Source organism: Triticum urartu, chromosome 3A (genome assembly GCF_056163025.1).
Source record: "Triticum urartu cultivar PI428250 chromosome 3A, HENAU_Tu73, whole genome shotgun sequence".
Lineage (NCBI taxonomy): Eukaryota > Viridiplantae > Streptophyta > Magnoliopsida > Poales > Poaceae > Triticum > Triticum urartu.
The window spans coordinates 42,009,137-42,022,171 of record NC_141875.1 but is presented as its reverse complement, the minus strand read 5'-3'; positions in this window follow the sequence as shown (position 1 = coordinate 42,022,171).

Sequence of the window (13,035 nt, the reverse complement as noted above, 5' to 3'; positions counted from 1 at the left end):
TACAAGAAAAGAGAAGACTCTCCCAAAAGAAGAAGAAGAAGAGAGGAATCACCATCTAGAGAAAGAAGGAGTAGAGATGATCGTTATGAACGAAGATACTCACGGAGAAGCAAGGATTCAGAAAGAAAGGACAAGTCATCAAGGAGCTACACAAAACGAAGACATCAAGCTCATGTTGGTGAATGGGTATCCGGCTCCGACTCCAACAACCACTCCGAGAGAAGTTATCACTCTGATTCCGAATATACTCAAGATGAAGGTGTTGCCGGTCTAGCACTTGTGTCAACCAACTCCTACGACATATTTGACTCACCAAATGAAGGAGTTGGAACATGCTTCATGGCTAAAGGCCCAAAGGTATCACACCCCGAGTATGTTGATTTCAATAGTGATGAAGATGATTTGTTAGGTGATGATGATTTACTTGTTGAAAACTCTAGTGATGAATACTATGATGAAACATCAATTAATCATGCTAATCAAGATAAAACGAATGACAATGATAAGGAGAAGAGTGAGGCTCTAACTAAAGAACTAAACACTCTTAAGTTAGATCATGAAACTATCTTAGGAGATCATCGAGAACTTTTAAGAACACATGAGAAATTACGCTTTGAAAAGCTCAACCTTGAGCAAGAGCATGAGTTCTTAAAAGCAATCAATGATGATCTTCGTAAGAAAAGTTCTTATTACATTGCCAAGCGTTTACTCTTATCCACTTACATGCCTCAAGTCAAGTCTAGTAACAAGAACAAGAAAGATTCTTCCTCTAGTAGTAACAATGATCATGTTAAATCCAATATTGTTGCTTCTAGTAGTTCTCTTGATTCCACTAATGATTCTCTTAGCCAAGTTACACTTGAGAAAGAAAATAGCCTATTGAAGGGAATTATAGAGAAAGGAGTATACAAGAGCCTTGCCGGGAGTAAGCAATTCGAGGAAATTGTACGCAAGCAAGGAAGGCACCGGAAGAATCAAGGTGTTGGTTTTGAACGAAAGTTCAATGCCAATGGAGTTGAGTGGGAAGAAGATCAATACCCCAAGACAAAGTTTGTTCCTCAACAAGAGAAGTATGATCCTACTTCTTTCAAAGGGACACAAGCAAGGAAGGAAGGCACCGGAAGAATCAAGGTGTTGGTTTTGAACGAAAGTTCAATGCCAATGGAGTTGAGTGGGAAGAAGATCAATACCCCAAGACAAAGTTTGTTCCTCAACTAGAGAAGTATGACCCTACTTCTTTCAAAGGGACACAAGCTCAAGATGATCTTCCACCACAAGACTACAAGCAAAAAGGCAAGGACAAGCTTCAAGAGGAAATTGATGCATTTGAAGAAGCTCCTAAGACCTTAGTCAAGTGGATTCCTAAGACTGCTTCAAGTTCCACTTCATCAAGTATGACTACAACTCCAAGGATTCCCATCAAGATGGTGTGGATCCAAAAGAAGAAGAACTAGAGAGTTCTTGAGGGTGACTCCGCCAACATACTTCACTCTTATCATTTTGGCAAGAACAAGTGCAATCAACTTCCACATCTTGCACTAGTTCAAGGAGTCACAAACCCTCTTGTTAGTAAGTCAAGGGACAAGGTAACCTAAAAGCTTTCATAGACATCATCTTGTGTGTGCATCACTCTATGTCTATGGATATCCTTGTTTGTTCCTTTGTGGGACTAACCCATGTAGGTGTTGAAAGTGCAACTCACTCCAATGGATAGCTCTAATTGATCTACATCAACATTGAGCATCCACATCTTCAACATCTACATGAAGTCATCATCGACAAAACCCAAGGTTAGTTCATCCCTCTTAGGGGGGATATCACATCTAGGGGGAGCTTTACTCTAAGAATTGAGCTAAAGCAACTCTAATGATGTGAACACAACAATGCTTTATGTAAAAGTGGTAACCCCACTTGTGCTTGAACGATGAATATGACCTATGATCAAATGTTCTCATTTGACTCCTAAGTCAATATACTCATATATAGATGACCTAGTCATTGCCAATTGCTTGATAGATGCTAGAATTGGTTGTGCATGCTTTGCCACATATTTCAATTGCCATTTTATTGTGTGAGCATGTTGAGAGCATATTTTACTCATTCGAGGACATCCACTTGTTTTGGATTGATTAGTTTTTCTTTTTCTTACCAAGTGGATGGACAAGAATGCCTAAGAACCTTCTCTAGCTATCTATGCTTTTCTCGTCTCAAACTCTATTCATGCTACATCACAAAATTTTATCAATTCAAATTCAAACCACTCTGTGTGAGGAGCACTCGGAGTCCCCGATTTGACATAAACTTAAACTTCCAAAACTTCTTTGTGCTTTTCGGTCTGACCGATTCCTCCATTTTGGTCATACCGAGATCACTAAGTCGATCTAGGTTTTCACCTCGGTGCAACCTATTTGAACTCTTCGGTCACACCGAGTTGCTATAACTGTCAACAGTTATGCATCTCGGTGCCACCGAGTTGTTCCACTCGGTCACACCGACAGGGTCGGGCTATATATACTCACGGGCAAAATTTTGGAAATTTCTCTGAAACCTCTTCGCCCGTGCATAGCTCGCTCTGCCTCCTGGGTCTCCGGATCGTCCTCCTCGTCGCCAGCCGCCTCCAGTCGCTGGTCTCCGCCGCCGTCAACGGAATTCGTCTCCGCCGTTGCCGCCGTAGCGAGTCCACCGCCGAACTAGGGTATGGACTCGATCACAGTGCTATTCCCCTTCCAATTCCTACCACATTGTGTTCTTTATGAATCTTGCTACGATTGAAACACTCCTATCCAGACAAAACAATCCTTAGAATAGTTGAGATTCAAAAATTTAGGTTTAGGTTTCCGCCGAAATCATCTCGGACCCACCGGGTTGCGGAACTCGGTTCCACCGATTCGGCCACGACCATTGCACATGTGGTTCTCGGTCTGACCGAGAATTACAAATCGGTGAGACCGAGTTCAGGACTTTGTGAAACCCTAGCAGTCTCGGTGCCACCGAACTATGACTCGGTCTGACCGAGTTCACTAGTTTTGGTTCCAAAAGCTGCTTCGGTATCACCGAGTTTGCAAATCGGTCGATCCGAAATGCTTTCCGTGGAAAACTAAAACTAAGTTTTTGATTCTTTCTTTTGCAAAAACCTCTGCATTTTGTGATGCTCATCCACTCTATCTCTTCTATAAACTATTCACAGGGTTAGCAGTCTGTACTAGCAACATGTCTGATCAGAGTGATAGCCAGAACAGATCTGAGGAGCAGGCTCATTTGAGTGAGGGCACTAGTCCCTCTAGCAGTTCTGATGAGGGTAGCAGGAGCACCCCAAGCAATCTGCCCAAAGCTACCACTAGAGCAAGCAAGAAGAGAACCTCTGAGTCAGAGGATGAGGACTATGTGGCAGAAGAGGAAGCCACATCCAAGAAGAAGGTACTCAAGAAAGAGTATGGCTCAGCTGCAGCCACAAAGCCAGGACTGAAAATCAAAAAGACAGCAGGGAGACAGCCAATGTCCAAAGCCAGGGCATCCTCTCAGAAATCTTCCAAGTCAACTGCAGAGGATGAGGCTGTGAAAGAAAAGAAGGAAAGGAAAAGGGGCAGATGGTGCAAGAAGGTTGATCCAATGGCTGAGTTTGAAAAACATTCATCAGATGAAGAAGAAGAGGTTGCTGCACCAGCACCTAAGGCACCGAAACTCATGGGAGATGCCATAAGGTCAGGGGCTACTGCATCCAAGCCCAAGGAAGCACCCAAAGCTGCATCTAAGCCCAAGAGTGAACCAAAGAGAAACACCAGAAACATATCTGCTGCTGAAAAGAACAAGGCCCCAGTGCCTGACATTGCTGAAGAAGAAGAAGGACAAGTGCTCAGGAAGCTTAAGCCCAAGATCCCAGACCACAATGATGCTCATCCTGTGGCTGAGGACATGAAGATTAGAAGAGATTCAGGGCTGAAGAAGTGGAGAGAAGCAGATCCATATGCTTCAAGGAGAAGAACTGCTGTGGATTACAGGTTTCATACCAAGGAACAGCAGGATTTCTATGAGACAGTGCTGCTTGATAAGAAGCCCATAGTTTGTGACATGAGATGGGTTGATTGGGAGTACATCAAGGAGAATGAAGAGCACTATCCTGGAGTATATGACAGCTTCAAGGGTTGTGGAGTTGCAGACTTTGTTGGGCAGAAGCTCACAAAGTGGAATGAAGAGCTGATCATGCAATTCTACTCCACAACACACTTCTATCCAGATGGCAAGATTGTGTGGATGTCAGAAGGAACCAGATATCAGTCAACAGTTGCTGAGTGGGCACAGCTCATCAATGCCCCAGAAGAACAGGAAGATGACCTGGACATATATGCAAAGAAGAAGATGGATCACAATTCCATGTCCAACATGTACAAGGAGATCCCAAACAAGGCACTTGATACTTTCAAGTTTGGCTCAGTGCATTATCTTCTGTCAGGGCTGCCCACTATTAATTGGATTCTGAGGCACACCCTATTGCCCAAGTCAGGTGATCACAAGATGATCCAAGGCCATGCAATAAACATGCTCCATGTATTTGATGTGCCACAGAAGTTCAAGGTGATGAGCCTCATGGTAGAGACCACTAAGAGAACAGCAGCTGATCAGAAGAGGAGCTGTGGATATGCCCCACAAATTCAAGAGCTGATAAACTCAAAGATGGGCATAGGCACATACCTACTGGACAAGGAACACCTGCCCATCCATCCAGACTTTGAAGACAATCAGGTTGTCATGAACAAGGATGAACCATCATCTGCACATGCTCAAGCACAGAAGGAGAAGGCCAAGATGGAGAAAGCTGCCAGGATGCCAACTTAAGAGGAGGCATCTGAGTACTTCTTGAAGAACAAGCAGGAGCAGCTAAGTTACCTGATAGCATCCACTCTGAGGATTGAGAACGGACTGGCCACCCTAACTCAAAACCAAGAGAGTTTGGAAAGAATCATGGAACAAAAGTTCTATGACCTAGATGTGAAGGTGACAGAGGTCCAGTCTGCTGTGGAACAACTACAAGAAGATATGCAGGAGAGGAAGGGCAAGACCACAACTGATGCATTTGCCAGGGTGCCCAGAGCTCAGAGATCATCTGCAGTGCCAGTTCCTGACACTAGAGCCACCACTTCTGCACCAGCTACAGCTTCTGTTCCACCAGCTCCAGCTCCTACTCCAGCAGCTCCATCTACATCGACTGAAGCCTTCGTCCTTGGCATTATCCGGACTCCACCAACTGAAGACCAAGCCTAAGAGTTGTTTAGTCCTATGCATTTTCTATGAACTTTTTGGTAACTTGTTGCCAAAGGGGGAGAAAAATGTATAGATCATAGGCTTCGAGAGAGAGAGAGTTTGCATTTTGTTCTCTCTTGTCTTCTTGGTTGAACTTTATTTGCTTTTGAGTGTTTGAGATACAATGCCGTGATTTGTGAGACATTGATGATCATGTGTTTGATCATAAGCTACACTTAATGCTTGTTGGATGTTACTATCAATTTATCCTTATGTTGACCATTCACTTTGCTTGGTGATGAGTGCATGCATTTAATTCTTATCATTTTGAGCTCTCCACCAAGATGTATGTGACATGGAAGAGTAACCCATGATCCTAACTCATTGTGCATTTGCAGTCCAAAGCAAATCTTAAATATGCACAAATTTAGGGGGAGCTCTTACTTATCACATACTTCTCAAAGCGACGATATATTCCAATCTTATTATCATTTGTCGAAGCTTTGATCTATATGTTGTCATCAATTACCAAAAAGGGGGAGATTGAAAGTGCAACTATCCCTGGGTGGTTTTGGTAATTCCTAACAACATATAGCTCATTGAGCTAACATCATTCCAAGATGGATATTTCAGAAAAGCTCAATGGATGGCATGGCATGGATGAGGAAAGTGGATCCCTCAAAATTACAAGGACAAAGGATTGGCTCAAGCTTCAAGAATAAGACTCTACATTTTACATTTTTAGTGATCCAAGATCACATTGAGTCCATAGGAAAAGCCAATACTATTAAGGAGGGATGAGGTGTTGCTTAATGAGCCTCTTGCTTCATGTGCTTAGTGATATGCTCCAAAATCCTCAACTACCTTTCCATATCCACATATGACCCAAACCTAAAGTCAAACTCGGCCCCACCGATTCTTCCTATCCGGAGCCACCGAGTTTCACATGTCATAGCCACTGCCACAAACCCTAGCAAATCGGTTTCACCGATAGGGATCTCGGTCTCACCGAGATGGGATTGCAATTTCTCTGTTTCCCTTCGTAACGTTTCGGTCCAACCGAAGTGAGCGATCGGTCCCACCGAGATTGCAATGTAAACTCACTGTTTCCCTCTCGTAACATTTCGGTCTAACCGAAAAGAGCGAATTGGTCCCACCAAGTTTACCTGAACAACTCTCTGGCTAGCTTATTACCAAAATCGGTCCCACCGAGTTTGTGTAATCGGTCATACCGAGATTACGTTATGCCCTAACCCTAACCATATCGGTCCTACCGAGTTGCATCTCAGTCCCACCGAAAATCCTAACGGTCACTAGGTTTGCTGAATCGGTCCGACCGAGTTTAACGATTCGGTCCCACCGAGTTTAGCAGATTGTGTGTAACGGTTAGATTTTGTGTGGAGGCTATATATACCCCTCCACCCACTCTTCATTTGTGGAGAGAGCCATCAGAATAGATCTTCACTTCCAATACACATTTTCTGAGAGAGAACCACCTACACTTGTGTTGAGCTCAAGATATTCCATTCCTACCATATGAATCTTGATCTCTACCCTTCCCAAGTTGCTTTCCACTCAAATCTTCTTTCCACCAAATCCAAATCCTGTGAGAGAGAGTTGAGTGTTGGGGAGACTATCATTTGAAGCACAAGAGCAAGGAGTTCATCATCAACACACCATTTGTTACTTCTTGGAGAGTGGTGTCTCCTAGATTGGCTAGGTGTCACTTGGGAGCCTCCGACAAGATTGTGGAGTTGAACCAAGGAGTTTGTAAGGGCAAGGAGATTGCCTACTTCGCGAAGATCTACCGCTAGTGAGGCAAGTCCTTCGTGGGCGACGGCCATGATGGAATAGACAAGGTTGCTTCTTCGTGGACCCTTCGTGGGTGGAGCCCTTCGTGGACTCACGCAACCGTTACCCTCCGTGGGTTGAAGTCTCCATCAACGTGGATGTACGATAGCACCACCTACCGGAACCACGACAAAAACATCCGTGTCTCCAGTTGCGTTTGAATCCTCCAAACCCTTCCCTTTACATTCTTGCAAGTTGCATGCTTTACTTTCCGCTGCTCATATACTCTTTGCATGCTTGCTTGAATTGTGTGAAGATTGCTTGACCTGTGCTAAGATAGCCAAAATCTGCCAAGAACTAAAATTGGGAAAAGGATAGATTTTTATTTGGTCAAGTAGTCTAATCACCCCCCTCTAGACATACTTTCGATCCTACACATTAAGGTCGTCTGGATGGGAGAATTATCCCTTGACGTACGAGCGGATAAAATATGCTACCCTCGATGCCCGTGTGAGTTTCGAGATAGCTGCAAGGTCCAAAGAGCTTGTTGCGAAGCCGTTTCCCACAGAGAATGAGAACAAGAAGAAGAAGAAGAAGAAGAAGAAGAAGAAGAAGAAGAAGAAGAAGAAGGAGAAGAAAAGGCTGCACCAGCAGGAGGGCATTATGGATGGATGAACTATTTCCTCTCTTGTAAAAAAATTATTCCCTCTCGGTGTATATTTATATAGATGGACTATTTCGATTGTGTGCATGTCTTTGGAATAGAGTAGTAGCGTGGGTCCGCTTGACTATAAGGAACTATTTATCCGCATATATACCTTTCTCTGCTACTCCTTCCAGTGATCGGTATGCAATGCATGTGTCCGTAGACATGACAGCTTGTCCATGGAAGTTCAACTACGGCGACCATCACGTTTGATCTCACGATTCCCATGACGCCTCTCCAACCCATGGCACCACGCCCCCCGACGTGCGCCTCACCCCTCTCGGCCGCACTGCCCCTCTGCCTTTGTGTGCATGACATGTGGGCCATCTAAAATGCGGCGAGCATCAAGTTTCTACCACAGCCACCCACGATTCCCACTACGCCGCTCGAACCCATGAAACCACACGTCCCCCGACCTGTGGCTCACCCCTCTTGGCCCCACTACCCCTCTGCCTACGGGAGCATTACATGTGGACCAGTCACCTATCGGGTCCACATGTTATTGACTCAAAGGTAGGTGTAGTAAGGCGCTGAAGCTCAGTCCCGACGGCCCTGAGAGGGAAATGTAACTCCTGCGCCAGGGCTTGTGGTGCTCCCGCAGCACGAACTCGTGCCAAACTCGAGATTTGTTTCTTTACTATACATGCACGCAGCGATTTAATGTACATTGTAATCTCAACATGTTATGGGGAGCTCTAAATTTGAATTTGAAACTTATAAAACGAAAATATTCAAAAAAAATAAACTGGGAGAGAGGGAGTATATCGTAGGATGTGTCCCATACAAAATAAGTCCCCTGGTTTGTCACCGTGAAGATGCGGTTAGAAAGGAGCACAACGTCTTCCTACTCGTACGGCAACAAATCGGCCGCAGACAGCATGGTCCGCCTTTGACCGCCATGTGCAAGGTTCGTGCTATCTTATTCAATCTCACCATGGTTCCATCGTACCAATTCATGCGGTGGCCCGTTGCATGGCTGATCCCAATGTTGTACAAAGGTTCTACGGGAACGGTGTGACCATTGTAAATGTTGTGCAAATTGATGTTGGTACCCCCCCGTACATATGCAAGCCAATCTCCACTCGCACCGAGCCTAACCTGTGAAACAGTGGGCAGGGGGAGAATTAGGAAATGAACACGGAAGTAGTCTTTAGAATGCATTTACTACATGATCAAACTCATCTTACCTACTCATCGGAGGAAATCCGAGTGCCCCTCAACGTCGGCATCTCAAGGGGCGTCAACTTGCAACTATGGCCACGCCGCGCTGGAGAGACCCCCAAGGAAACATCCTCGTGCGTTCCATGGAACATCAGGATGCATTTGTATGAGTAGTTTATCTTGTGAGAGAAAAGGATGAACGAGGGAAGGCCTCTAGAGATAGAGATGGACACTACTACTACCAATGTGCTGGCCCGTGCGTTGCAATGGATCCAAAGTAGTAGAATAATACTTGTTCATGTGCTTGAAATATAAACACTCTAGTTTTGATATACATGTGTCAGCAGACATGACAGCTTGTCCATGGAAGTTGAACCATGGCGACCATCACGTTTCTTGTTTCTACGACTGCCACACCCACACGCGATTCCCACGACGCCGCTCCAACCCACGGCACGACATCCCCCGACGTGGACATGGATCCTCTGACGTGGCTATCACTGCCTTGCCCTGCCTTTCCTTCGCTGACAGGTGGGACCCATGCTTATGGGTCCCACATGTCAGTGACAGAATGGTAGGATTGTTCACATCAGGGGATCCTCATCCCCCCGACGTGCCCCTCATCCCTCTCGGCCCCACCGCTCCTCTGCCTTTGTGTGCATGACATGCGGGCCAGCTGAACTGCGGCGACCATCAACTTTCTACCAAAGACACACCCGATTGGACGCGGTTTGCCTGCTCCACTGCTGTGCTCCGATCCGTACTCCCGCACCATCGAATTTTCATCCAGCGGCTGTGACACATTTCGTCCCGGGCATAAATCCTTAGCTGGAGTACTTATGCACTAAAGGTAGTACCTGCCGGTGTGGCCATCTACGCCTCGTAACGCCCCGACGCCCAGCTGTGGCACCCTCGCCACGGCCACGCCACCACCGGCCGGTTCATCTTGAATGAGTGAGTCGCGAACCACGCCACCACCATGAGAATGACATGTGGGCCAGCCGCATTTAAGGTCCGCATGTCATTGACTCATAGGCCGGGCACTAAGCCACTGAAGTTCGGTCCCGTGGGCCCCGAGAGGGAAATGTAACTCCTGTGGCAGGCCTTGTGGTGCTCCCGCAGTACGAGCTCGTGCCAAAACTGGAATTTGTTTCTTACTACTACCAACTAGTACTAGTAAGGTACACGTGCATTGCACGCATGAGATTCTGGTGGTTTGTGCATTATGCTTCTACATGTGGAGCTTTCTGGACTCTAACATGTGGCAAAATCTAGTGGAATGTACGGTTAGGCAAGTTTGATTAACTTAGGTGAGTGTTTGGTTCAAGCCACACCTTAGGCAAGCCACACTAAGGCCCCACATGACATACACACAAAAAATGTGGCAAGATTCCCTTAGGCTTGCCAATTCATGGCTCTCATTTTGAAGAACTAATAACTTCGCCCAAGCTTAGTTGTGGCACAGTTAGTCATGAATTAAGTTCAACCATGGAGTCTTCTAGATTATACATGTGGCAGAATCTGGTGGATGATATCCAACGGCCAGTAGTGCTCGGATTTGACATCTTTGTACCGTCGGATTGGCTTCATCCAACGACCAACTTTCAAAGTTTTTCACACACTATATAGGGGGTATAGATATAGATGTGCCGGTCCGTTGCAATGGATCCAAAGTATATCTATTTAGTGGAGTGCACTCTAAACACATTATCTATTTATTTTTCTCTAACCTTCCGTAGCCATGCAACCAAGCCACATAAGCTTCATGGGTGCCCCCCACATCATATTATTCATACTACGTTGACTGAAAAAAGATAAATCACCCAAAACAAGATCTTCCCGTTTTTTGTTCCTACGATGTTGTGCCGTGCACGTACCTACTAGTTGTATAGTGGTAGTACTAGTAATATAGTATTAGGAGTACAAACTTGGTACTAGTAGGAGTAGTACTAGTACGGAATGCTCCTACTCTATCAATGAGCCCCGTCTGACACCAAATTTCTTGGCTTCCGTGCTACAGCTAGATCTTCCCCTCGTTTCTGTTTTCCATCCCGGCGGCGGGTGGGGTGTCGGTTTGCTCAATGGCGGCCCCACATGAAAGTGAAAATGCTAGGCAACATGCCTTCCCTAAGCTATGTGTCGTGCCAGATGGGCCGTGTTGTACTCCCAATTCCCGGGCGTGTGGGGGTGCGATGCGAACGCGACAGGCCTTTTTCCTTTTACCAGCAATGTGACCGTGTGTTGCGACGGATCCAAAGTAGTAGAATAGTAGTATTTGTTCACAAACTTGAAAGAAATCACCATTGTTTTGATATACTCCTAATATATTACTCCCTCCATACCTAAATATTTGTCTTTTTTGAGATTTCAAATGGACTATCACATACGGATTATATAGACATATTCTAGTGTTTCTAGCAAGATGCCCGCGCGTTGCACGAAGTTGATGGAAAAGTTAAGCACAACTTATAAATTGACGGATGGAGTACTAGTTAATGATGCATATAATTAAGCAAAGGGATCGCACATGTCGGTATTGACTGGAACGAGAATGCAACATCACAATAAGAATTAAGGCCACGATGATGCGATCGCAGTGGTGGTTACAGAAGGCAAGAAGAAAGATGGATCCACGAACGTACGACCTCCTCCTCCTCAACTTAGTGTGCCGGGCCACCGGCCGGCGGCTAAGGAGCGGCGGCTTTTGTGGCGAGGTCGAGGTGCTTCTCAGCAAAGGCATCCAAGGCTTCCAGCCGGTTGAGGAAGGCCAACGTCGTAGCGTCCTCACTGGCCTTGTAGATACCTATGTACACGATTTGCTCATACATGTGGATGTGTAGGTCGATGAATTCTTGCAGGGCGAGGCGCCTCGCGGCGAGCGCGACCTCCAGGTGGACATTCTTCGTGGCGTCGGCGGGCAGTCGCAGGGCCACCAGTGCTTGAAAGAGGTTCCGGCCATGGAGGCCGATTAGGGTGGCAGGCAATGAGGAGCCCGGGCGCGCGGGCTGGAGGAGTACGACGATGTCGTCCGCGAGCTTCTTGAGGACGGTGAACTTGTTTCTGGTGGCAACGATCATCTGGTCCAACTGAGAGTCGTAGTTGGCGTCGACGGCGGCCATCCACCAGCCGGTCTCGAACACCGTCTGGAGACGATCCTCGGCGCCATGCCACAGGCCGGCGTCGTGGACCATCTGGCGCAGCCGCTGGCCGCTCACGCGCATCGCCGCCATGGGTCTGGAGTGAGCTCTTTTGCACTTAGTGTAGGTGCTTAGGAAAATGCTTAGGTGCGTACGATGTGGTAGATGCATTGGAATGGAGGGGCGCCTTTATATGAGGGCAATGAGGGCAAACTGCGTTGCATTCACATCGTGCATCCTCTTTTCCTGGACCTCCTCCCATTACTTCCCTCATGCATTAATTGAAGGAGGATGCATTGGCCATTCAACATATCGGGAACTGCTACTCCCTCCCTCGTCTGCATTAAAGCCGTATCGGGAACTGCGCCGCCCGCTGTCAAGTCGAATACTCCTTCGTCTAGGTGAGTATTAAGTAATCTTACGAAAACCAAATAGTAAACACATAGGCGTGGTGCATTAACTCTCACGTTGTTTCTTATTTTTTGACATAAATAGAGGAATCAACCAAGAAGAGATGTGGGGCTTGTATGCTTTTAATGACTTGAGACTATCAAACATGACATGCAGTGGTCAGCTCGTTGCACAAGAACAAATACAACCCACGTCAGCACACACGCATCTTATATAGCATCACATCCAATGGCTATAAAATATGAATGAGACCAAATTATATCTCATCTAGATGAGTTCTAGCAAAACTGTATTAATAATACTTAGTACTCATGTGCCATGTACATATATTAGTATCATGTAGTACTTTATTTATTGCCATGTATGACACATAGTCCTCAACTCTCTCTCTTTCTTCATTTAATTCTATGACACCTCATCAAAATTGCTAAGGCTAGTACCATTACAACCAGCCTTAGCAAATACACTAAACATTAAGTTCTCTCGTTTTCCTCTCCACCTTGGTCACCTAGACAGAGGGAGTATACTGCACGGGCTTTTCCTGTGCGGTAGGCGGGACAGTTCCGCCTAGTCGGTTCGACAGAGACGCGA